Source organism: Saccopteryx leptura, chromosome 4 (assembly GCF_036850995.1).
Source record: "Saccopteryx leptura isolate mSacLep1 chromosome 4, mSacLep1_pri_phased_curated, whole genome shotgun sequence".
Classification (NCBI taxonomy): domain Eukaryota; kingdom Metazoa; phylum Chordata; class Mammalia; order Chiroptera; family Emballonuridae; genus Saccopteryx; species Saccopteryx leptura.
The window spans coordinates 81,157,511-81,184,996 of record NC_089506.1 but is presented as its reverse complement, the minus strand read 5'-3'; positions in this window follow the sequence as shown (position 1 = coordinate 81,184,996).

Here is a 27,486-nt window from a genome sequence, read left to right as displayed (position 1 = left end):
TTTTGATTTATAACAAAATAAATTTGATATTTATATATCAGATGTCCACATGATTTTATTTTTAATACAATATTAATATTAATGCTCTAAATAAAACATAAAATCTTGTGTAAGTTAAGATTTGTTGCATTTTTTACTTTTTTTTATTTTAAGTGCATTTCCACATAACATTAATTTCCACAATCTACCTCATATTATACACACACTCATGGCACTTTCTCTACTGTATTTAATGCATATATTTCCAAACTATCTAAATTATACTAAATTATGTACATATGTGTCTTTTAAAAATTACATAAATTTGTTTGAAATATGTTTTTATTTACCTCAGCAGTATTTTTTTGTATACTGTATTGTGTTCTGACTTTTTCTATTCAACATTAGGCTTGGAGATATATCAGTATTCTTATAATAAATATAACTCATTTTTAATGTATTCATTGTATACATATGTGATATGTATATCTACAAATAGATAGGTGTATATCAGTTATAAATCTACCCCTCCCATAATAGACTTGTAATTTTGCCTACACTTCTGTACTACCCAAAACAAGAACATTGTGATATATGTCTTTACTAATATTCTTTGTAGACTTGTGGAAAACACTTTTTTAAAAATATACAATCTGTGGGACTGTTGGATGTCAGATATTTGCACATATGTTTTCACCAGCTATTACCACAAACCTCCAGAAGGCCTACACCCAGTTTACATTCCCATCAGCAATGCTTAGTTTCTATTCCCATAGTCTGATATTTCAGAGTATTGCCGTTACATTTTTGCCATACTGCTACTTGCAAGAGAATATGTTATTTTTTTGTTTTAATATTTATTTCCGCATTTACTGGTGAGACTGATCAGGCACATATTAACTATATGAATATTTTCTCAAAGGCAATAATATAACAAACTAATAAAGAATACAAATTGTAGACAGGATAGTTTAGGGTGAACTTCTGCTTACAACACTTAGATAAAAAATAAAAAGGTATATTATTTAAATCTTTATGTCTGGCTCTATTTATCTGTAATGAGGATAACCATATCTACTTAATAATTTTGTGAGTGTAAAATTGTAGTCCTCCAGCGCACTGGGAAACGTGTAGCGTGGAAAAACTGCTCAAGACACAAACTGTTGTCAAGAAAAAAGGGAGAGGCAGTCAAGAGAGACTAATTTTCAGACTTCCCTGCTCCCAGAGCTTTTATTGATAAGAAATAGAACAAAGGTAACAGGATTTCCGGAGAAGGAGATAAGGTGATAAGGGGATTAACAAACACAAAGAGAAGGACAATCTATAAACTAATTTCCTAAAGCCCTTTCACATGCATACCTTCCTGTCTGCTCGAATGTCACTCACTCACATGGTATCTTGGTGTTTGCATCCAAGAAACCTGCTTCCCTGTGTCTGCAGCAAAGATCACATTCACATCACCATTCACACTCAGGGCTTTTTAACTAGTTTCCCAATCCAATTTATAGAGGGTCTGTTGGGCAGATAAAATGTATTATGCTCACTTTGTTAAAGAGGCCGTTGCCCAGGTGATATTAATGTGTGTTGGGGTGGGCTAAAGGCAGGCAGAATCCTTGTAGCCTGGGGCTTGGTTTTGGGATTAAGCCTTTCCTACCCTTTTTGGTGTAAGGTGGTACAATCCTATCATGCCTCAGAGAAGTGATTTTGTATTAAGAGACTTCCCTATTATGTATATTGGATTAAGGGTTTGGATTTCTACACTATAAAATGGGAACGGAGCTGGAGTTTGGCGCTTGGTTCCTGAGGTTAGCATGAGAGAGCGGAGAGAGTAGAGCCAGCAGCTAAAGGAGGCCACGTGGAGGAGGCCAGGAGAAGCAGCCAAGATGGCGGAGTGCTGAGTGAGATGCCAGTTTGTGTAGAGTTTGTATCTGGGATAAGGGAGGAGATGGGGAACTGAGGAGAAGAAGGCTGGTGAGCTAGAAACCTTTGATTCTAGGAAAGTCGGATAAATCAGTAGCTTTGTGAGCACTGAATGTGACTGGGTTTTGGTGCCCAGTGTGTATTTTTACTTGCCCGCCGGGTGCAAGCTAGATTAAAGACTATGGCCCACCAGTTTTTGGCTCCATGGTTTCTTTGCCGACTGTCCGAATCCAATGCGAACCTGCACGGGCTGGGCGGCTGTGATAGTGGCCCTGGCCTTGACTGCTGGCTTTACAGGATCCAAGATCAGAAAGGTGATTCCCTATATAAAATAATAATTTAATATGTATAATATACTTAACACAGTATCTTATAAATAGTAATTGCTATATTAGTGTTATTATTTTTAGTCGTCTCTAGAGCCAATTTTTTGTGAATATTTCTTTTGCTTGCTAAATTGAATGAGTTTCTCTATAATAGTGATATTAATTGCCTGACCAGGTGGTAGTGCAGTGGATGGAGTATCAACCTGGGATGATGCTGAGGACCAAGGTTAAAAACCCCAAGGTATCTAGCTTGAATAGAGGCCAACCATCTTGAGCTCTGGGCCACCAGCTGAGGGTGGGATCAAGGACATGACCGCATGATAGCTGGCTTGAGCCCAAGATCACTAGGTTGAGAAGAAGTCACTAACTTTACTGTAGCCCCATGGTCAAGTCACATATGAGAAAGCAATCAATGAACAATACGATGCCAAATTGGAAAATTGATGCTTCTCATCTCTCTCTCTTCCTGGATGCTTGTTCTTGTCTGCTTCTCTCTCTCTCTCTGTTTCTCTGTCTCTTACTAAAGAGAAAAAAATAACAATAATCATTTGCTTGTGTTTAACATTGCATGCATAATCTTCCTGTTTGTCAAATATTGGTTAACTTTGCCTATTATAAAGGTTTTAAAGATCTTTTATTTTAAACTACTTGAAGTAACAATTGCTTTACATGATTCTTACACAATATGTTTAATTAATCAATTTATTTATTTATGTTTTAATTTATTTTAGTGAGAAGATGGGAGGCAGAGAGACAGAGTCCCGCATGCACCTCCTCTAGAATCCACCTTTAAAGCCAGTAGTTACCATCAGAGCTGCCTGGTCAATGCAGGTTCTCATTTGATTTGGACAGACAGTAATGAAACAATGGAGCCAAAAACTGGTGGGCCATTACCTTTAATCCTAGCTTGCACCTGGTGGGCAAGAAATACACACAGTGGGTAAACACTTCCTTTTCCATTCAGGGCTCACAAAACCACTGCCTTATCCAAGTTTTCTAGAATCAAAGGTTTCTAGCTCACCAGCCTTATTCACCTCTGTTCCCTACCTCATTTTGTGCTCAAATAAGTTTGTAAATCTTTATTATATGCGGCTTAAGTGTCTGTTTGTCGCCAATAGCTTATTGGTTGCTTGTGTAACTGTACTAGCCAATGGGGTGAAGTTGCCACAGCTGAACGCTAATTGAGCAGGTCAGGGGGAAGGTGAACATTTGTTTGCATTGGCAATCATCTGTTTTACATAAAAACTACGTCTTAACGTAATTTCTTTTAAGAATGCCTCCTAGAAAATACAGCACTGGAGAGAAAAGGAGCTAAAGCTGCACAAAAATGGCTTTCTCGACAAAAAGAAACCACTGAGCAGAGAAAGACAAGACTTGCTTCAGTCTCAGAGCAAATGCGTCTTTCTCGGCAAAATGAGACTGATGAGCATAGAGAAACAAGGCTTGCCTCAGATGCAAGACAAAAAAGCCTATTTCGACAAAATGAGTCCCTTGAACAAAGGCAGGAGAGAAATGCAAAAAAACGACCGAAATGCAAGAAGGATTAAAACAGTTTCAAACGGAGAAACTTTAATTTTTGAGCACTCCTCTGGTGACATGAATATTAAATGTGAACACTGTCAGTCCTTAAACTTCAAGTTAGAAACTGATCGATTTGACCGTGGCAAGAAAGGATTTTCTCAATGTTGCAAGTAGGGAAACATTGTAGTTCCACTAATTGAGAATTATCCACCACTCTTGAATAAATTATTGACTAATCAGCATCCAAATATAAGCAAGTAGAAGGGGGAAACCCCGTGGGGCACTAAGCAAAGGGGTGTCCTCGCTGCCTGCCCTGGGTAATTCAGTTTAAATTAGCAGACACCTTTGCACAAATCATTTTAATTACAATTTATAATATCTAGAACAGCAGTCATTTCGTACGACTGCCAGGCTTTCTAGTATAATATATGTGTTTCCTCGCTTATAGTTTGAATTGGTTGTGGGGGACAGGTTGTAAGCAGACCGGGTCGTTATAGCCTAAGGCTTAGTTTTAAGACTAAGCTTTTCCCCACACCCTTGACTGATTGCATGATGTGGGGTGGTGCACTCTCATGAGAAATTCCATTATGCCCCAGATAAGTGACTTTGTATCAGAGACATCTTGTTCGTATATTGGATTAAAGATTTGGATTTCTATACTATAAAGTGGGGCAGACCAGAAGCTTACTCACTTTTGGTTCTTGAGATTAGCATTAGAGGAGAGCAGAGAAAGGCCATGTGGAGGAGAGGAGAGGCAGCCAAGATGGAAGAGTGCTGAAGGAGAAGCCAGTTAGTGCAGAGTTGGTGCAGAGAGAAGGAGATGGGGAACAGAGGTGAATAAGGCTGGTGAGCTAGAAACCTTTGATTCTAGGAAACTCGGATAAGTCAGTAGCTTTGTGAGCGCTGAATGAGTGGGTTTTGGAGCCCAGTATGTGTTTTTACTTGCTCACGGGTGCAAGCTAGGAGGAAAAATAATGGCCCACCAGTTCTTGGCTCCATTGTTTCATTACCATCTGTTCAAATCAAATGTGATGGTGGCCATGGGTATTGGCTTTACACCTTCTCTCTGCACAAACTCTGCACATACTGGCTTCTCCTTCAGCACTCCACCATCTTGGCTGCTTCTCATCTCCTCCATGTGGCATTTCTCTGCTCTCTTTTCTCTGCTCTCTCCTCTAATGATAATCTCAGGAACCGAGACAGAGAGCAAGCTCCCAGTATGACCTATTTTATAGTGTAGAAATCAAAACCTTTAATTCAATATACAAACAAGGAACTCTCTGATACAAAGTCACTTAGGGTGGAAAGGCTTAGTTTTAAAACTAATCCTTAGGGTATAACAATCCTGCCTGCTTTCAGCCTGTCTCCCACACCCAATGCAAACTATAAGTGAGCAAATATATATATCATATTTACAAACTTATTTGACCAACATTCCACCCTTTTGCTCACTTCACAATCTAAAGCACAGGCATACCTGCACAAGAAAATTAGGCACATTACACAAATTGCAATAACGTGACAAATCATACAATTTCAACAATTACAAACATACACTTCACCAGTCTCAGCACTTTGCAAAAGTGCAAAATGTCCTCGGCCTTCTTTCTAGTCATGGGCAAAGCTTCCTGGGGCAGGGGAAGGGCCTCCAACAAAGGAGCCAGTCTCCTGTCATAGTTCAGTAATCAGTCCATGCACATGGAGCCTCAGCCACCCCCCTCATCTCTGCCATCATGGCAGGTCTTACACTGTCTCGATGAGGAGCACGTGGCAATGGCATTCAGCATTTCCATCTCTGCTCCAGAGAGCATGATGGCATTCACCCCTATGTCCCAAAATTACAGACCTACCAGGGGTGTAGGCTAGGCTCTCATCTTTTTCTTGCTGCTGGGCTCTCATCTTCTGGAGACTGCAGATTGCAACTCCAGCCTGATTCTCCTCATCCTCCCAAGAGGAACTGAAAACACCAGCTCAAGCTGCTGGGCTCGAGCCCCAGGCTGCCGCTGCCTTCTGCTCCACAGAGCTTGCAGCCCTAGCCCCAGCCCCAGCCTTAGCTCCGGCCTCCTGCCGCTGCTGGCTCTCCACAGTGTCCAGGGCAAGCTGCAACTCACGAACCTGTGATTCCTTCTCCAGCGGCTGCTGCATTTCCTGGTGAACCTCGCAAACCTGGTTGGCCTCCTCCTCCAGGTCTTCCTCCTTGCTTCCAGGGTCAGCATCTGTTTCTCCCATGTTTGCTCAGCTTCTTCTACTGCTCAGTTTACAGATCCTAGGAAACCTCTTCCACAGAACTCTCTGTTTCCTCATGCATGGCTGTAAAAGTCAGCCAGCCTATGGTCCCCAAAAGGACAGAAATGGGGAACCATAACAGCAGCCAGTCCTCTACTCCACCATTCAAAGGTGGTGGTGGCTCCATAACAAATTCCGAATCCTGCCACAGACTACGCCAAATGTAAAGCCAGTAGTCACAGCCTCCATCACAGCCACCTGGCCAATGCAGGTTTGCCTTTGATTCGGATAGATGGTAATGAAACAACAAAGCCAAGACCTGGTGGGCCATTACCTGTAATCCTAGCTTGCACCTGGTGGGCAGAAATACACACAGTGGGAAAACAGTTCCCTTTCCATTTAGGGCTCCCAAAATCACTGATTTATCTGAGTTTCCTAGAATCATTGGTTTCTAACAAACCAGCCTTATTCACCTCTGTTCCCCATCTCTTTCTCTCTGCACAAACTGGCTTCTCCTTCAGCACCCTGCCTTTTTGACTGCTTCTCCTTTCCTCCACATGGCCTTCTCTGCTCTCCTTTCTCTGCTCTCTCCTCTAATACTAATCTCAGGAACTGAGAGAGAGCAAGCTCCCAGTCTGACCCAATTTATAGTGTAGAAATCAAAACCTTTAATCCAATATACAAACAAGGAAATCTCTGATACAAAGTCACTTAGGGTGGGAAAGGCTTAGTCTTAAAACTAGGCCTTAGGCTATAACAACCCTACCTGTCCCCCACACCCAATGCAAACTATAAGCGAGCAAACCTATATATCATATTTACAAACTTATTTGACCAACACCATCTAAAAAGCCCACTAGGGGGCAATGCTCTGCCCATTGGGGGCCACTGCTCTGTTTCTTGACAACTGAGCCATTTCTTTAGCACCTGAGGTGGAGGCCACAGATCCGTTCTCAGAACTGGAGGTCAACTCTCACTCTAACCAATTGAGCCATGGCTGTAGAAGGGAAAGAGAGAGAGAAGAAGAAGAAAGAGAGGTGGAGAAGCAGATGGTTGCCTTTCCTGTGTGCTCTGACAGAAAATCTAACCCAATACATCCATATACCAGGTTGGTGCTCTACCACTGAGCCAACCAGCCAGGATCCTTATAAATTTTAATTTAAAAATATTTCTAACTCTAATGCTTACTGAAATAGGCTGTGTTTTAAATATTATTGACTTTAGTTTTACTAATGGATTTGGGTATCTACTTTATGTGAAGCAATATTTTATCCAACTTAAAAAGTCTAGATACCAACACGGATCTCTACAGAGCATCTAGTAAAAACTGTAGAATTTCTCCAACCCCAATATAATACTTCTCATTAAATTAAAAAAACCATATGTTATTGAATCTGTTTCAAGTTTCTCTCTGGTCTATTTGTCAGATCATGTACAAAAGCTATATGATCACATTTTTTATTACTTTATCTTTGTTAAGGGTCTTAATGTCTAATAGTGATATATAAATCTTTATTATATGCGGCTTAAGTGTCTGTTTGTCGCTGATAGCTTATTGGTTGCTTGCATAACTGTACTAGCCAATGGGGTGAAGTTGCCACAGCTGAACGCAAATTGAGCATGTCAGGGGGAAGGTGAACATTTGTTTGCATTGACAATCATCTGTTTTACATAAAAAGTATGTTTTAATGTAATTTCTTTTAAGAATGCCTCCTAGAAAATACAGCACTGAAGAGGAGAGAAAAGGAGCTAAAGCTGCACAAAAACGGCTTTCTCGACAAAAAGAAACCACTGAGAAAGACAAGACTTGCTTCAGTCGCAGAGCAAATGCATCTTTCTCGGCAAAATGAGACTGATGAGCATAGAGAAACAAGGCTTGCCTCAGATGCAAGACAAAAAAGCCTGTCTCGACAAAATGAGTCCCTTGAACAAAGGCAGGAGAGAAATGCAAAAAAACGACAGAGTAATGCTGACCAAAACGCAAAAAGGATTAAAACATATTTAAATCACCTTTATTTACTGAGCTAGCGATGGCTCTTAAGAAATATACCGCCAGTGGTTTCCTTCATTTCACTCTACTTTAAGCAATTAAGCAATTAGAAGGGGGAAACCCCATGGGGCACTAAGCAAAGGGGCGTCCTCGCCGCCTGCCCTGGGTAATTCAGTTTGAATTAGCAGACACCTTTGCACAAATCATTTTAATTACAATTTATAATATCTAGAACAGCGGTCATTTCGTATGACCGCTGGGCTTTCTAGTAGTAATATAAGTATACTGCTCACAAATATTAGGGAATCAGGGAAAGTGCAGATACTCCAGTACTTTCAGCCTTTTGTACAGTGCATTTTCACCAATGAAATAAAGGTTAGTTTTGCATCTCATTTGCATAATTGAACAACTTTCTTTGACTTGTCTTTTGCTTTTCTGATATTTTTGTTTAATAAAAGAAATTAAATGTTTCTTTTTATTTTTGCTTGATATTCATTTTGAAATATCCCCTAATTTTTCTGATATATATATATACAGGAGGTTATCAGGTTACGGCACAGTTTTATTCATATGACAGTGAGATAACCTGAATTTTGGTGTAAGTCATATTATACCCTAGCCTAAGTCATTTATGTATCCCAACACAGTTGTAAAATCATAATCTAGAAAAGTGGTCCCCAACCTTTTTTGGGCCATGGACCAGTTTAATGTCAGAAAATATTTTCATGGACCGGCCTTTATGGTGGGACAGATAAATGTATCACATGACCGAGACAAGAGTCAAGAGTGAGTCTTAGACAGATGTAACAGAGGGAATCCGGTCATTTTTTAAAAATAAAACATTGTTCAGACTTAAATATAAATAAAACGGAAATAATGTAAGTTATTCTTTCTCTGAGGACTGATACCAAATGGCCCACGAACCAGTACTGGTCCATGCCTCGGGGGTTGGTGACCACTGATCTAGAACATAAAAACCCAACTAAGCAACAGAAAAAGGAAAAGGACATAAATATACCTTACTGTACACTGTATTACGTATTCTTCCACTGCACACAACCAAAGTAGTTCGTCCATGTAGTCCATAAGTATGATGCTAATGGTATAAGACAGGGGTCCCCAAACTACGGCCCATGGGCCACATACGGCCCCTGAGGCCATTTATCCAGCCCCTGCTGCACTTCCAGAAGGGGCACCTCTTTCATTGGTGGTCAGTGAGAGGAGCATAGTTCCCATTGAAATACTGGTTAGTTTGTTGATTTAAATTTACTTGTTCTTTATTTTAAATATTGTATTTGTTCCCGTTTTGTTTTTTTACTTTAAAACAAGGTATGTGCAGTGTGCGTAGGGATTTGTTCATAGTTTTTCTTTATAGTCTGGCCCTCCAATGGTCTGAGGGACAGTGAACTGGCCCCCTGTGTAAAAAGTTTGGGTACACCTGATATAAGAAATACTCATATCTCAATTTTTTAAGTTTTTAAGAGAGTGAGCATGGTAATATGATGTATATGTTTGCTTGCTTATAGTTTGCATTGGGTGTGGGGGACAGGCTGTAAGCAGGCAGGGTCGTTATAGCCTAAGGCTTAGTTTTAAGACTAAGCTTTTCCCCACACCCTTGACTGATTGTATGATGTGGGGTGTTGCACTCTCATGAGGAATCCCCATTATGCCTCCGATGAGTGACTTTGTGTCAGAGACTTCTTTGTTTGTATATTGGATTAAAGGTTTTGATTTATACACTATAAAATAGGGCAGACGGGGGAACTTGCTCTCTCTCTTCAGTTCCTGAGATTAGCATTAGAGGAGAGAGCTGAGAGAGAGGAGCAGAGAAAGGCCACGTGGAGGAGAGGAGAAGCAGCCAAGATGGTGGAGTACTGAAGGAGAAGCCAGTTTGTGCAGAGAGAAGGAGAAGGGGAACAGAGGTGTATAAGGATGGCGAGGTACAAACCTTTGATTCTAGGAAACTCTAATAAATCAGTGACTTTGGGAGCCCTGAATGGAAAGAGAAGTGTTTTCCCACTGTGTGTACTTCTTGCCCACTGGGTGCAAGCTAGGATTAAATGTAATGGCCCACCAGTTCTTGGCTCCATTGTTTCATTATTCATTACTGTCTGTCCGAATCAAGTGTGAAAATGCATGGGCCAGGTGGCTGTGATGATGGCTGTGGCTACTGACTTTATATTTGTCAAAGTCGGTGGCAGGATTCGAGTCAGTTCGGTATGGAGCCACGACCACCTTTGAGTGGTAGAGTAGAAGACTGGCTGCTGTTATGATTCCACATGATTGTCCTTTTGGGGACCGTAAGCTGGCTGACTTTTACAGCCATGCATGAAAAAACCAAGAGTTCTGTGGAAGAGGCTGCCTGGGACCTGTGAATCGAGCAGTGGAAGGAGCTGGAGCAAATGTGGGAAAAAGAGATGCCAACCCTGGAGTTGGAGCAAGCACCAGAGAAGGCCAACCAGGTTCATGAGATTCGCTTGGAAATGCAGCAGCCACTGGAGAAGGAATCACAGGTTCGTGAGTTGCAAATTGCCCTGGACATTGTGAAGAGCCAGCAGCAGTGGGGGGCCAAAGCTGAAGCCAGGTCTAAGGCCGTGCCGGTGCTGCAAGGCAGGCAGCAGGAGCTGATGTTTTCAGTTCTTCTTTGGAAGATGAGGAGAATCAGGCTGGAGTTGCAATCCGCAGTCTCCAAAAGATAAGAGCTCAGTAGCAAGGAGCACTTACTATGCCCCTGGTAGATCTGTGATTTTAGGACATAGGGGTGAATGCCATCATGTTCTCTGGAGCAGAGATGGAAATGCTAATTGCCATTGTCACATGCTCCTCTTTGGGACAGTGTAAGACCTGCCAGGATGGCAGGGATGAGGGGGGTGGCTAAGGTCCCTTGCGCTTGGACTGATTCCTGGACTATGACCAGAGTGGTCATTGGCTCCTTTGTTGGATGGACTTACGGATTTTGGACAATGTGAAATACCCTGATGGGGGTGGGGGGGCAGCTTAGCTGGAGGCCATCACCCTGCTCCAGGAAGTTTTTCTCATGGCTATAAAAAAGTCTAAAGACATTTTGCGCTTTTGGCAAAGTGCTCAGAGACTGGTGAAATGTACCTTTGTAATTGTTAAAATTCTATGATTTGTCATGTTGTAATTTGTGTAATGTGCCTAATTTCCTTGTGCAGGTATACCTGTGCTTTAGATTATGAATTGAGCAAAAGTGCTAAGATGTTGGTCAAATAATTTTATAAATATGATATATATGTTTGCTCGCTTAGAGTTTGTATTGGGTGTGGGGGACAGGCTGTAAGCAGGCTGGTCATTATAGCCTAAGGCTTAGTTTTAACACTAAGTTTTTCCCCACACCCTTGACTAATTGTATGATGTGGGGTGTTGCACTCTTATGAGAAATCCCATTGTGCCTCAGATAAGTGACTTGTATCAGAGACTTCCTTGTTTGTTTATTGGATTAAAGGTTTTGATTTCTACACTATAAAATGGGTCAGACTGGGAGCTTGCTCTCTCTCAGTTCCTGAGATTGGCATTAGAAAAGAGAGCAGAGAAAAGAGAGCAGAGAAAGACTACCTGGAGAAGAGGAGAAGCAGCCAAAATGGTGGAGTGCTAAAGGAGAAGCCAGTTTGTGCAGAGTTTGTGCAGAGAGAAGGAGATAGGGAACAGAGGTGAATAAGGCTGGTGAGCTAGAAACCTTTGATTCTAGGAAACTCGGTTAAGTCAGTGGCTTTGGGAGCCGTGAATGGAAAGGGAAGTGTTTTCTCACTGTGTGTATTTCTTGCCTACTGGGTGCAAGCTAGGATTAAAGGTAATAGCCCACCAGTTCTTGGCTTCGTTGTTTCATTACCATCTGTTCAAATTAAGTGTAAACCTGCATGGGTCATGCGGCTTTGATGTTGGTCATGGCTACTGGCTTTACATTAACCTTGAAACATATATCGAGACTGTCATAACCCGGGGCACCTTGTATATGTATGAGAATTCTCCAGCTTCCTTCTGGGAGACTGCAGAAAGACAGAGTCCTTGCCGTTTAGATTTGTGAGGGACAGAGTTGTGAGGAACTGTCAGTAAGCTGACAGACTCCTTGCTGCCCATTTCCCCACCTCACTTGATTAAGTTGCCAGAGGCAATTTACATGCAGTTCCTCTCTCCCTTTGTTTGTTCTGCCTTTGGTTGATTTTAGTTTTGCATGGTGGGGGGATTCCTGTTTATGCCTTAAGAGAATTCCTGTGTATACCTTGGGTAAATTCCTGTTTATGCCTCAGGTATTAGACTTTGTATCAGAGACTTTTTTATTTTGCATATGGCTCTGCACTATATAATAAAGCAAACCAGGGGTTTTGCTTTGTTCTGGCTTGCTATCACCTTGCAGAGACCTCCTGATCCCATACTTCTTTTCTCTGAGTTTATTTCTTTATTTCGCACTGTTCTCACTCAGGACGTGGACAATTACCAGTCGTGCTGGTCCATGGCACTTCCTGACTTCTTTCCTCATATTCTAGAATGCACCATGATTTAGACTTTACATGTAAAGTTTCAAGAATTATTTAATCAGCACATAAATTGCATAATGTGAGATCTTCAGTTGTGAAATATTGTCCTTTTTTAATCCCATAATTTCATGGGATGTGTGCCTGAAAGCCATGTCCCATAATCTTACTAAAATATCATAGTTTAGACTCTCAATTATCTTTCTATAAAGAAATACCAAGAGGTGTGATTAGTATGTTTAATCAAAAAGAGTAGTTTATTTTCCTTCCTATTGCTAATATGCCTTTCCCAATTATTAATAAAGTATCAACATTTTGAACAATAAGATCTTATACGTTATTAGTATAATTCTTGGACAATATTTTTATTATTTTGGTATAAATATATATTTTTTACATTTATAGTTGTTTATTGTTGGTATAATAAATACTACTAATTACCAAACACTAGTTAAATTCATTTCATGTTTGGTAAGTGAACTTTTATCTTAGTTATAATAGTTTTAAACTGCTTTGGTGTCAATTATTAAACCACCTCTACATTAGAAAAATTTTGTCTCTTCTTCCAATTTTTATGCCACTCATTTTCTTATCATATTTCATTAGCTAAGACATCCATTAAAATAAAGACAGTGCTGATAATAGAGAAAATTTTGTCTTATCCATGACCGTAACTTGAAAGCATCTACATGTATTCATTAAATATATTAAAGTAGATTTTGTAATTATTATTTATTACATTATTAGAATATTACTTTCTAGCATTAGTTTAATGAGTTTAAAAAAAGCTGTTTAATATTTTATTAGGATGACTAGAGTAATTAAGAAAAAAAGAGAACACACAAATAATTAGTTTAAACAATGAAAGAAAAGACATCACTACAGTTCCCACATTCATTAAAAAATAATAAAATAATATCAACAACTCTATGCCCATAAATTTGATAACCTAGATAAAATGGATCTATTTCTTTAACTTTACAATCTACCAATAACTATACTAAATAAATAAATAAATAAATAAATAAATAAATAAATAAATAACTTTGAATAGGCCTATATCTAATACAAAACTTAATCAATAATTGATATCTTTAAAAAAAAGAAAGCACCAGGAGCAGTTAGATGCCCTGGTGAACTTTACCAGGCATTTAAAAAAATATTATAGCAATTCTATACAATCTCTTGAAAGGATAGGAGGAAATATTTCCATACTGATTCTGTGAGGCCAGCATTTTTCTAATACCAAAACAGAAATATATATTACAGAAAAATGGAGCCTCATATCTCTGGTAAGCAAAAATGGCAAAAATTTTCAACAAAATATTAACAAATCCAATCCAAAAAATGTTTAAAAAGTATCATAAATCATGACCGAACAGAATTTATCCCAGATACGCAAGACCAATTCAATATTCAATAATAAATGAATGTAATCCATCACATTTATGGCTAGAGGTAAAAAAAAAATCACATGATTATATAAATAAATGTAGAAAAAGCATTTGAGACAATCTATACTTATTTGTAGTAAAAACTCAGCAAACCAGAAATAGAAGGGGAATGTACTTAACATAATAAAGATCATATTTTAAAAATCTATAGCTAAGAACACATCTAATTATGACAAACTATAATCTGTCTTGCCAAGATCAGAAACAAAGTAAGAATATTATTTCTCACTAATCCTTTTCAAAATTTTACTAGAAATACTAGCTAATAAAACAAGAAAAGAGAAGAAATAAAAGGTATATAGATTGTGATGAAAGAAATAATACAGTGGTCCGTCCCTCATATATCACAGTGGTTAGGTTCAGAACACCCCACAATAAGAGAAAATCTGTGAAGTAGCAGATTTTGTTATTTATATATATTTTAAGGCTTTATAAACCCTACCCACACACTTATAAACCTTTCCACACTATTAAGCATTCATACACTTATTTTTATTTTACTTCAAAAATAACTAAAATAATACATATATAAAATACCTATATACTGCAAAATCCCACAATGTAGTGAAAAATCCATGATACAAAATTAGACATATACAATTTAAAAATTTTCAATACAGAAAGACCGTGAAAGATGAACCACTATATGGCGAGGGACAATTGTGCTAACTTTTATTTCCAGATGACATAATTGTATATGCAAAAATTCTAAAAGAATCAAAAAAAAGAAAGTCTTATAACTATTAAGCTGTTATACCAAAATTGAAAGATACAAAGTTAATATACAAAATTCAATTGCTGTCTTATAAATCAGTAATGAACAAATGGAATTTTAAATTAAAAATACATTGTTATTTACATTAGCAAACCAAAAATATAATAAATATTTTCTTATAATTCTAACAAAATACACATAAGATCTATGTAAAGAAAACTACAAAGCTCTGATAAAAAAATCAAAGAACTAAATAAATGGAAAGATATACCATGATTATGGATTTGAAGACTCAATCTTGTTGAGATCTGTTCTTCCTAACTTGTTCTATAGATGCAATGCAATCAAATTAATATCTCAGTAAGTAGTATGTTGGATATCAACAAGCTTACTCTAAAGTTTATATGAAGAAGGAAAATACCCCAAATAATCACAAAACAACACAGATAAATAATTAAGTTGGAAGAATGATGTTACATGATTTCAACACTTACTACAAAGCTATACTAATTAAGAATGTGAGGTATTGACAAAAGTATTTAATATGTCAATAACTAAAATAAATCAGAAATAGAAGACACAAACTAGAGTCAACTGGTCTTTGACAAAGAAGTAAAAACTGTGTAATGAAACAAAAATTCTCTTTTTAAGAAATAGTAGGGGGAACAGCTGGATATCCACTTGCAAAAAAAAAAAAATGTAGACACAGATCTTACACCTTTCACAAAATTTAACTCGATAGATCATAACCTAAGTGTAAAAGGTAAAACCATAAAACTTCTGGAATAGAGAGAATAACTAGGTGAATTTGAGTTTTGTGATGACTTTTTAGATACAACATCAAAATACGAAAACATACCAATAAGCTGGACTTCATTACTGTTAAAATTTTATGCTCTTTAAGTCACTTTCTTTTGTGTGTGTGTGTGTGTGTGTGTGTGTGTGTTTCTCCGAAGCTGGAAACAAGGAGGCGGTCAGACAGACTCCTGCATGCGCCCTACCGGGATCCACCTGGCATGCCCACCAGGGGGCGATGCTTTGCCCCTCTGGGGTGTAGCTCTGTTGCGTCCAGAGCCATTCTAGCGCCTGAGGCAGAGGCCACAGAGCCATCCCCAGCGCCCGGGCCATCTTTGCTTCAATGGAGCCTTGGCTGCAGGAGGGGAAGAGAGAGACAGAGAGGAAGGAGAGGGGGAGGGGTGGAGAAGCAGATGGGTGCTTCTCCTGTATACCCAGGCCGGGAATCGAACCTAGGACTCCTGCACGCCAGGCCAACACTCTACCACTGAGCCAACCGGCCAGGGCTAAGTCACTTTCAAGAGAATAAAAAGAGAAGGTACAGGTCATCAGGTATATGCAAATTAAAACAAAGAGATACTACTTCATACTTATTGGAATGGCCAAAATCCAGAACACTGATAACATGGAAATGCTGGCAGGCATGGAGAGTAACAGCACTACCATTCATTTTTGGTGGAAATGCAATATGATACAGTCACTTTAAAAGACAATTGGACAGTTTCTTACAAAACTAAACATACTCTTACCACATTGCCAATTGTGCTCCTTGGTATTTACCCAAATGAGTTTAAAACAAAAAATCCTTCCCATGGATATTTATAATAAGTATATTCATTATACCAAAACATGGAAGCAACCAAGATGCCCTTCAACAAGTAAACAGGTAAATAAACTGGGTAGTACATCCTAATAATGAAATATTATTTAATACTAAAAATAAATGAGCTATCAAGTGATGAAAGGACCTTAAGCACATTTCTAAATAAAGTAAGCCAGTAGAGAAAGGCTATATACTGTATTATCCCAATTATGTAACATTCTATAATATAAAAGGCAAAACTATGTAGATGGTAAAAAGATCAATAGTTTCCAGGGTTTAGGGAAATAAACAAGTGAATCACAGAGAATTTTGAAGGCAGTGAAACTTTTCTGTAAGATACTATCATGGCAGATATATGTCCTTATATACTATTTGTTAATTTCATAGAATGTACAACGCCAAGAGTGAACCCAAATGCAAATTATGCGACATGGGTGACAATGCTGTGTTAAATTAGGTTCAGTAATTGTAACACATGTACCACTCTGGTGGGAATACTGATAATGTATAAGGTAAGGGCAGGGGGTATATGAAAAATCTATGTACCTTCTGCTCAATTTTACTATAAACCTAAAATTGTAATAATAAAAGATAGAGCTTATTATTTAATAAATACTAATAAATTGTTAAAATTTATCAAAACAATTTTTATGGTAAAGGTAGATATTAACCCACTCACAGCAATTCATGGCATGCTGACCTCCACATAACGGTTTTGCCCTCCTCAAGAATCTAGGAAAACAACCACAGTCAAATGTTAAAGCAATAAATTTTGGTTAACCTTGAGGCTGCAATTTCTCCTGCTCAAACATGCCTCCTAAAAGCCTTATAACCCAAGCATTAAAGTTTCTCCCCTGCAACATGATATCCAGCTTCATTAGAGACATTGTGCACTATAAAGAGAAACCACACACCTGCTACAGCTTTTTCTTTCATAAGTTCTAATAGCTTATGAAATAAAATCTAAGGTAATATTATTAAATGATGTTTGAACTTGTCTAGTCAGTGTGTTACTTTGACATTTATTCTTGTCTACATGATATTAATTTGTATGTTTTTTAAAAAATAATATTCATAAAATTTTTGATCATAAAATAATTTTGCATTTTAGGGGTAAATTTGGCTATTTTGATCATAGCCAATTAGTTTTAATTTACCATTAGTTCAAGTTACTGCATTTAGATATTCTTGGTTTGAGTGTATCTTATTTTAGTAAAATATATTACAAAGCTTTCTCTTCCTATATTTAAATATTTCTATAAATAAAGATATCTATTTGTTCAAAGTATAATAAAACTCAATATAAAAGCCTGGAATTTGGAGGAGTTACAGAAAAATATTTTTTCTAACATTTTATAGAAGGCTTATTCTTCTTTTCAAGGTTTATATTTTTCCTACTGCATATATTAGCATTTTACAAATGAAAAAGAGCACTGTTAATCTATACTAATATAATATTAGTAATTTATATTATTTAGTTAATAATATGTATTATTATCTAGCTAAAATCTATATTAACTATTTATAGACATAAGTTAAGTAATATTCTCTTAAAAATTTCTGCAGTTATTTGTATTATAAAACACTTGAGGTCTCGAGACTATGGTTTTACTATACCTACCTTTCTTTAAAAATAAAAGTTTTTGAAGAATTCTAGAAAAGTACTATATAACTGAAAATAAAGATATTAAAAATATTAACTTAATTTCTATAAGTAATAAAAGTAAAATGAGGCGGATTTTGAAAACTGTTTGAAGTATAAAGATAATTTTAGATACAAATTGAGAGACACTATAACACATCAAAACAATGTGAAATTTTGTAATAGAAGCATCACTGATGATTAGTTGTTGAATTTAGAATAATTGCTTAACTAATACTTTGATAACATTTATAAAATAACTAACTGTATTATTAATATAAGCAAAAAATAACATTTTGAAATTTAGAAAGAACAAGGATAATATTGACTTTTTTTGTTTGTTTGGTTGTTTTTTTTTTTGTTTTTGTTTTGATAGGTATTAATGCCAAGTAGTTTATCATAAAATTCTGTAGCAGTTGTATTGTAGCACTGGAGTGTCAGGATTAGAAAAAGCAGAAAGATGAAAATTCATTTAGCAAGACATTTTGTTCCATGAGCTATTAAGATTTTACAAAAACGTTTTTTTCTATAAACTCATTAAATACCCTTCAGAAATTTCATAACTACTAGTTTTCACATTTGATGTGGATCACCCGGTTGCATATGATTATATAAAATATTTACTGTAATCTGTAAAGCTAGTAGCCATGGCCACCATCACAGCCGCCTGGCCCATGCAGGTTCGCATTTGATTCAGACAGATTGTAATAAAACAATGGAGTCAAGAACTGGTGGGCCATCATCTTTATCCTAGGTTGCACCCGGCGGGCAAGAAATACACACAGTGGGAAAACACTTCCCTTTCCATTCAGGGCTCCCAAAGCCACTGACTTATCCAAGTTTCCTAGAATCAAAGTTTTCTACCTCACCAGCCTTATTCACCTCTGTTCCCCATCTCCTTCTCTCTGCACAAACTGGCTTCTCCTTCAGCACTCCGCCATCTTGGCTGCTTCTCCTCTCCTCCACGTGGCCTTTCTCTGCCATGCTCTCTAATGCTAATCTCAGGAACTGAGAGAGAAAAGGCTCCACATTTGCCCTGTTTTATAGTGTAGAAATCAAAACCTTTAATCCAATATACAAACAAGGAAGTCTCTGATACAAAGTCACTTATCTGAGGCATAATGGGATTCCTCATAAGAGTACACCACCCCCTATCATGCAACAGTCAAGGGTGTGGGGAAAAGCTTAGTCTTAAAACTAAGCCTTAGGCTATATGGACCCTACCTGCTTACAGCCTGTCCCCAATACACAATGCAAACTATCAATATAAGCGAGAAGACAGATATATCATATTTGCAAACTTATTTGACCAACATAATCCTAGGAAGTATATCATATAATGAATCTTATATATAACTAACTAGAAAATTAGACTGCCTACTTTAATAAAAATATCAGGTATGTTATTTGGAAATAACTCTATAGTGCCAGTATATGCAAAGATGCAAAGTGTGATTTAAGAATGTTTTATCTAAGAAAACTAATGTAAGGATGACAGATGTTGGTGGCAAAGAAAGATGAAACAAATGGTAAAAAATAATGACAATAACTGTAGACACTATGACAAGTTTAATGGAAATAGATTAATAAAATTGTAGTAATAAAAGTTATGTATCAAGTACAACAATTCTCCCATCTAAAAAATTGATATTCAGTGACTTTCCCTGGGAAAAAAAATAGTTGAGACTGGTATCTATCTATACTCTTGATTTCTATCTTACAGTGCTTTAATTCTAGACCTCTGTTAGAAAAGACTTTTCCTGTCTACTTCACAGATTAGTTGTGTTATTGATGTTGTATGTTCCAGTGACTCCCTTGTCTAGGAAAAGGTAGAGAAAAAGAAAGCAAATCTCTAGGGAGGAACAGCAGACAGTGGGAGAGATAAAAATAGGCTACCATAAGTTCAACTGTACTCTTTTATCTAGCATCATTGCCATCCCTACTTATCTTCTTGTTTCCTTGAGATTTAGCTGCCTGAGGCTTGAAAGTCACTTATCTGAGGCACCATAGTCCCCAATCTGAACAAAAAAAAAAAAAAAAAGGAATCTTAACTGTCACTGGAAGCTGTTTGTCCTCGAAGTGTCATACGCTAACTCCTTTGTCACTGCTGCCAAAGCACTTTTTGGTACACGATGCTACAACTCAACAGAATTAGGTGTTCAATTCTATCCTTTGACATGTTTTTGGAGTTCATACTCACCCTGTTAATTTAAAGTTTGTGAATCACCTTAAAATCTTTGAACTTGACTCATGCGTTGTAAAAATAGGAACTACATAATATAACAAGGAGATTGCTAAGGAATACATTAGGTAGTTGGCATTCTCTGAAGGATAATTATCAGTGACATAATTGGCTCAGAAAATAACGTAGGAGACATGTTTAAGACCTCTAATAAATTAGTCCGGGTTTCTGTTTCAAATAAATATAGTTCTTTACATAAAGTAATATCATCTAGAGTTTAGTAGCAAATATCAAGTTTTGAGTTGTGTTGCTGTCTTGAATTACTCCTGTTTCTTTACATCTTGTTTGTATAATATATTTCCCCAAGTTATGTGATAAGTTTTTTGTTTGTTTGCTTTAGTAAGTGGGAGGTAGGGTGGGGCATTGTTCCACTGAGGTGAGGCCATGGAGCCATCCTCAGTGTGGGGGGCCAACCTACTGGAACCATTTGAACCTTGGCTGCAAAAGGGGAAGAGAGATAGTGAGAGAGAAAAAGAGGAAAAAGAGAAAGAGGAAGGGGAAGGGTAAAAAAGCAGATCGTCACTTCTCTGTGTGCCCTGACAGGGAATTGAACCCAGAACTTCCACACATCAGTGGATCCCATTGTACTGCTGAGCCAACCAGCCAGGGGCAAGTTATGAAATAAGTTTAAATATTCTTATACTTTGCTTATTAGTGCAACGGTTTATTTATTAATGAATTAGGATAATTAAGATGTAATGCTAACTTTTTAATTGTGTTTTTATTAAAAAATAAAAGAGATTCACATGATGGCTACATAACTACACTGATTTAAAAATCCAGTTTCCTGATAATTATGAGATTTTTTTATAGAGAAGGATTTAGTTTTAGACTATATCAAGATGTAGTATATAATGTACAACTATCAAAACTATTCTTTAATTCTAATTTTCAAATTTAAAAGTCAAAATTGTAGATTTATTTAGACATTTCTAATTTTATATCTCATCATTAGCAACTTTTTATTAATAAAAATTACTAAATTCATTATTGATGAAATGAATGTTACAAATCTAATAAATTCCCAATAAACTCTAATTTGACTTACACAGCTGAACTTTTCAGTTCACTTCTTTTTTTTTCTTTTTTTTTTTTTTTTTTTTTTTTTTTGTATTTTTCTGAAGCTGGAAACGGGGAGAGACAGTCAGACAGACTCCCGCATGCGCCTGACCGGGATCCACCCGGCACACCCACCAGGGGCGAAGCTCTGCCCACCAGGGGGCGATGCTCTGCCCCTCCAGGGCGTCGCTCTGCCACAACCAGAGCCACTCTAGCGCCTGGGGCAGAGGCCAAGGAGCCATCCCCAGCGCCCGGGCCATCTTTGCTCCAATGGAGCCTTGGCTGCGGGAGGGGAAGAGAGAGACAGAGGGGGAGGGGTGGAGAAGCAGATGGGCGCTTCTCCTATGTGCCCTGGCCGGGAATCGAACCCGGGTGCCCCGCACGCCAGGCCGACGCTCTACTGCTGAGCCAACCGGTCAGGGCCATCAGTTCACTTCTTAAATAAAACACTTTTAATAAAAATAATCAGCACAGTTGAAATAAAGTGATACATTAATAAAAACTACAATAGAAAATGAATGTACTGATTTTTTTTAAAAACAAAAATGGTATCATTTATAATTTATTTCTTTAGGTTCTATGGTTTTAGTTTGTATTCTATGACATTTGTACATATGATTAATATGATTGTTATTCTCCTTCTTGTGATTTTCATGTTGCTGGAGGAAGAGAAGTACCACTTGGAGTGATAGGAAAATATGCTGTGACCACTGTATTGATGAGGTTATCATAATCTCCTTTTTTCTTACTTGTGTACCTATTTTTTTGATAGGTGATGAGGAGGTAGGGGTGACATACACATAATCCATACATACATGTATGCTGATCATTCTCTCGAAGGTACAATTACAGACAACACCACCAATACTCATTTAACTTAGTTTTCTTATTATATGTTACTGTATAAGGTTCTCTTTTCAAGAAAAGTTAAGGAAAAGAACAAAACGAAACATTGGATTTTTTTTTAAGTGAGAGGTGGGGAGGTGGAGACAGATTCCTGCATGTGCCTTGACTGGGATCCACCCAACAAGCCCATTAGGAGCAATGTTCTGCCCATGTGGGGCTTATGTTCTGTAGTTTGCTAAAATGGCAACCAAGCCATTTTAGCACCTGAGGTGAGGCCATGGAGCCATCCTCAACAGCCCAGGGCCAACTTGATCAGACTGTTTGAGCCATGGCTGTGAGAAGGGAAGAAAAAAAGAGAGGAGAGAGAGAGAGAGAGAAAAAGAGTGAGAAAGAGAGAGAGAAGAAGAAGGAGGGATGGAGAAGCAGATGGTTGCTTTTCCTGTGTGCCCTGACCAGAATCCAACCAGGACTTCCACACACCAGGCCGATGCTCTACCGCTAAGCCAACCAACAGGGCCTGGATACTGTTTGTACATTAACGAAATAAAGACATGCTAACATACTGTTCTTTGCTCCTTTTCTGTGCCTATTTTCTCTCTCTCTTTGGTTTATTCTCCATCATCTTTGTGTCTTTTTTCTCTTCTTCTCTTAAATTGTAACTCTTTCTTATATGATAGTTTTCCTACTTAACACAGGTCTCTTCATTGTATATTCAGCTTTGTTTAGTACAATGCTTTCTGTAGATGTTGAATAGGATTCTATTTTCAATCTTTTTCTCATCCATAAAAGAGACTTTTTTTCTCTTCTTTCTAGATATAACACTATTTTACTACCTTATAGTAGAGCTAGTACTTTCATAATAATGTGTAACACAACATTATATATTTTAGCATATACCAAGACTTTAAATTAAAATTAGCATGTTATAAAAAATAGGATTCATTGTTTAGTTTATAATCTTCACCTTCAAATACCTACATGTGTGTAATATTTATCGTAATTACAGTTAAGAAAATAAAATCAGATTCACTACTTTATTATTTAAGTAATTTTAAATAACATGTAATTACATATGCAAATGTTTGAAATAGGGTGTAATAATTTACAATGCTATCTCTCATCTCTCCTAGAGTGTTAGAACCACCTTTGATAAATTTATAAGGGAATAAAAAAGAAAATCGTTAACATCCCATTTATCTGTATGCATCTGAAACAATGCACAAACCATTCCACTTTCCTTTGCTCATTCCTGAAACACTACATAAACATATATATACACTCATTCTTAATAAAGCAGCCAAATTAACTAGGCAACAGATGGGAAACTGAGAGTCCATGTGTTCACATTCCTACTACGCCAATAACTTGCTCGGTGATCTTAAGCAAGCCACATATCTTTAGCTAATTGCCTCCTCTGTAAAAGAGCAGATCCATAGGGCCTGAATATGAGCTCTCAGAAGCCAGTAATAAATGTGTCTCATCATCCTTTTTAATATGGAAAACATATTTAAATAATAAAGAGCTAGAATTAATCTTATTATTATTGCATAATCACACTTGGTCTTCCTGCTGTTTTGAACAATATAAATTACCAAAAACTTTGGAAAACCCAATGTAAAAAAAAAAAAAAACTTTCTCTACTACTGTAACAATAAAAATTATGGGAAAGATATCTTCTCTTATACACACACAAGAAGCAAAAGAAAAAATAGACACATCCAGTTTGTCCAAAGAAGGTACACAAATGAGCAACATGTGTATGAAATAATCCTCAATGCCACTAGCAATTAAGGAAATGGAAATCAAAACCACATGAGATTTTTTTTCACATCCACTAGGATTGCTAAAATAAAAAATATAGAAAATGACAAAAATTGGTAAAAGTATTGGAAAACTAGAACCCTCATACATTGATAATAAAATTATAAAACAATTCAATCACTACAAATAATATATTCCAAAACACTGAAAACATATGTCCATATAAAAACACACACACAGATGTTCATCCCAGCATTATTCATACTAATCGTAAGATAGAAACAATCCAAATATCCATCAACTAATAAATGGATAAACAAATATGTTTTAATTAACTCCTAGGTAAAGTGGTACTAAATTGAAACATATAAAACTGTTTTTTTTTAAAAATTGGCAAATATTAACAATTTCACAATTTAACCTAATATAGAGTCTGGAAATATCAACCTAATATAGTGTCATTATAACCCAGTAGGTACAGCGCAATACATTTATCAGGATAGATACAAGAATGCTGAGATGTTGATTGTTGTATTTGGGTACATCCTTTAACCCATAACCATTCTCATGATATAAAAACCATGCTGTTTTCTCTATTTACCACATCACCTGTGTTACTCATGCTAAGGTACATGTTTCAGGTCTCAGGAAGGGAATGTGGCACACAAAACTAAACAGAGACAACACAGACTGGACCATGTCACATTGAGAGATCAGTAGTGACAACTCTGCCTGTCTTCAGCCTTTTTACTGAAATGTTCCACTTTTTTATTGCTTGTAAGAACCATCTCAAGAAATGGATAGACCTGGAGCACATAATGCAAAGTGAAATAAGCCAGTCAGAGGAAGACAAGTAGCATCTGATTTCAACTGACCTGTGAAATCTAATGAACAAAAGAAATGAACAAAGTAGAAACAGATTCATAAATATAGACAACAGACTGACAGCTGTCAGAGAGAAAGGGAGTTGGATGGCTGAGTAAAAAAGGCGAAACAATTAAGAGAAAAAAAAATTTATAGACACAAACATCAGTGTGGTGATTATCAGAGGACAAGGGGTTGGGGTGTAGAAGAGGGGAAAGGGGGGAAATAAACGGAGATGAAAGGAAACAAATAGAAGTGGTGAGCGCACAATACAATATATAGATGATGTATTATAGCATTGTACACCTGGAACCTATATAATTTTATTAACCAATCTCAACCTAATAAATTCAATGAAAAATTGTGATATATTTATAAAATGGAATATTGTTCAGTCATAAAAAGAAATGAAGTACCAAAACATGTTACAACATGGATAAACCCTGAAAACATAGTGCTAAATGATAAAAGCCTGTCAAAAAATGCTACAGATCATATGATACTACTTATATGAAATATTCTAAATATGTAAATCCATGGAGACAGAAAGTAAATTAGTAGTTCACAGGTTCTGGCTCACTTTTGTTCACTGTCATCTCAGTTTACCTTCATAAACTTTAATAACTGAATTGCCAGAAGATATTAGGGTGTCCTAGGCTAATTTTCCCAGAAGGCAGATTCTGATAAAACTTTTTTTTACAGGTTGTGAATTTAAATAAGACTGAAACAGAAATGTAGTGACAGTTAATATGAGATTGCATTATGGAGCAAGGAAACACTGTCGACAGCAATCACTTACCCTGGTGGGAGCACACAAAGCATCCCCAACCCCAATACAGAACGATCCATGAGAACTGTAATTCAAAATTATCTGCTTGAGGAAGGGAAAGAGAATCATTATTCTGCCTTACTCATTGCCCATCGGTCAAAGTTGACCCAATGCATGTTTGAAACCTCACAATCCAGTTAATGCATACACAAAGAACTAGCTGTTCTCACAGGCATCCCCGGTTGAGTGCTCAGAGTAGCTCCTGTTCAGAGAGCAGGAGTTACAGGCTACAGCTAAAGTTAGATGTAGGGTTGCATGCTCTTAAAATATTGTGCAATGTCTAGAGAAAAGATATACTGAGAGACTAGAATGCTGAAGGAGAATTCATCTCTTTATTCAAAATTTTGTGCAGTGGTATATTGAATTTATTTGTACATGAGAGCAGATTTTTTACATTGCTTGTCAATTCTGGGTTCAGTAACATATTTTAGTATACCAAAACTGGTCAATGAAAGGGCTTTTGCACAATGGCAATGGCCAAACACTACATATTAACTTTTTATTTTCTTGACATTAAACATTTACCAACTCATATCCTATTCATCAGTCTTCCTAGTTTTTGCTAACAAGACACTATACCAGGGAAACAATGTATTTATGTATGCCTAAAAATAAACTACTTCTGACTTCTTTCTTTGGCTTTATTGGGACGATAAAGTTTAAGGAATATGAGGTGAAAGGAACTATGGACATGTAGGTTAATAGTAACAAAGAACCTGACACATGGGAAGAGTATGCTTTTAAATATTATGATTACATTTTTCACCACTGCTACTCTGAATTTAATACAATATAAAACTATATAATATCCATAGAACACCAAATATACACAAAGTACTAAATAGACTTTGAAGTAAGCTTTTATTTTGTTGATGATCATATGAAATAGGTAATTTTATTATTCTCATTTTACCAATGAAGAAATTAAGAATTAGAAAAATTCAACAATTTATACAAGCAAGGTACTAGAGTTGAAAGTTATTAAACATGAATGCAACCACAATTATTTCATACTCTGAACATCAATGATTTTTCCACTATACTTCAGAACCTACTTTTAGTACACATTACCAAGAATAAAGGTGGAATTTTATTAAATAAATTGTTTTTGTGTTTTTGATTAAGAATCACACAGGTGTTTGTCTCCATTTTTCCTAGTATGTAACAAATTCCACTGATAAATTTAATAATATTAATTGCACTAATATGTTTGGAGTACTTTTTGGGTTGTAAGAATAAATTTTTAGAAGAATAAGGTTGTCACTTTTGTCCTCTCTCTTTATAGGGAAGAACAAACTTTGCTACCCAGACATTTTTCGGCTTTTACTGTCTTGTAATACAATAATTTTTGTCCACATTCAGAAGCTAAAACAGCAGGCATAATTATGGTGCCTTAGAGACATGCTAACATTCCTCAATGCACTTTAACTTTCCTGTTTTCAAGTCTATTAAACCAAACAAGTAACCTTATATTTTCACAACTATTTTTATCATGTTCTAAGCATTTTCTTGCTTCTATAGTTTCCTTTTATTAATATTACACTTATTTAGTCAAGTTCCAAGATAAGTACACTACGCTTAAAAGCTGGGAGTAGGCTACCTAACACAACCTAACTCCCAAAGTGAGGGAGATGTGCCTTCCTTGTTATATGCTTTATTACTGAGCCTTTATGTACGATTGGACTTTTAAATTATTGCAGTGATATAAATTTAACTTTAGTTTGAGAAGTTAAAATTTCAAGAATGTAAGAGTAAAAATAAGAAGCTTCCTGCTGGCCAATGGCCAACTCAGTCCAGTGAAATTCTGAAATTGGGGGCAGGATGACATGGGAGTTAAAGGGTCAAAAAGTTTTCAACGCCCTAAAAAAAGTCACACTTTGTTTTCCTCTTGACAGAGGAGAAAGAAAATTAATGTAAATGAGGATATTATGCACCATTTTAACTATTTACCTGTCAGGGGTTGGTTTGAGGCTATGTGAGTATATTTTAAAATAAATTTAA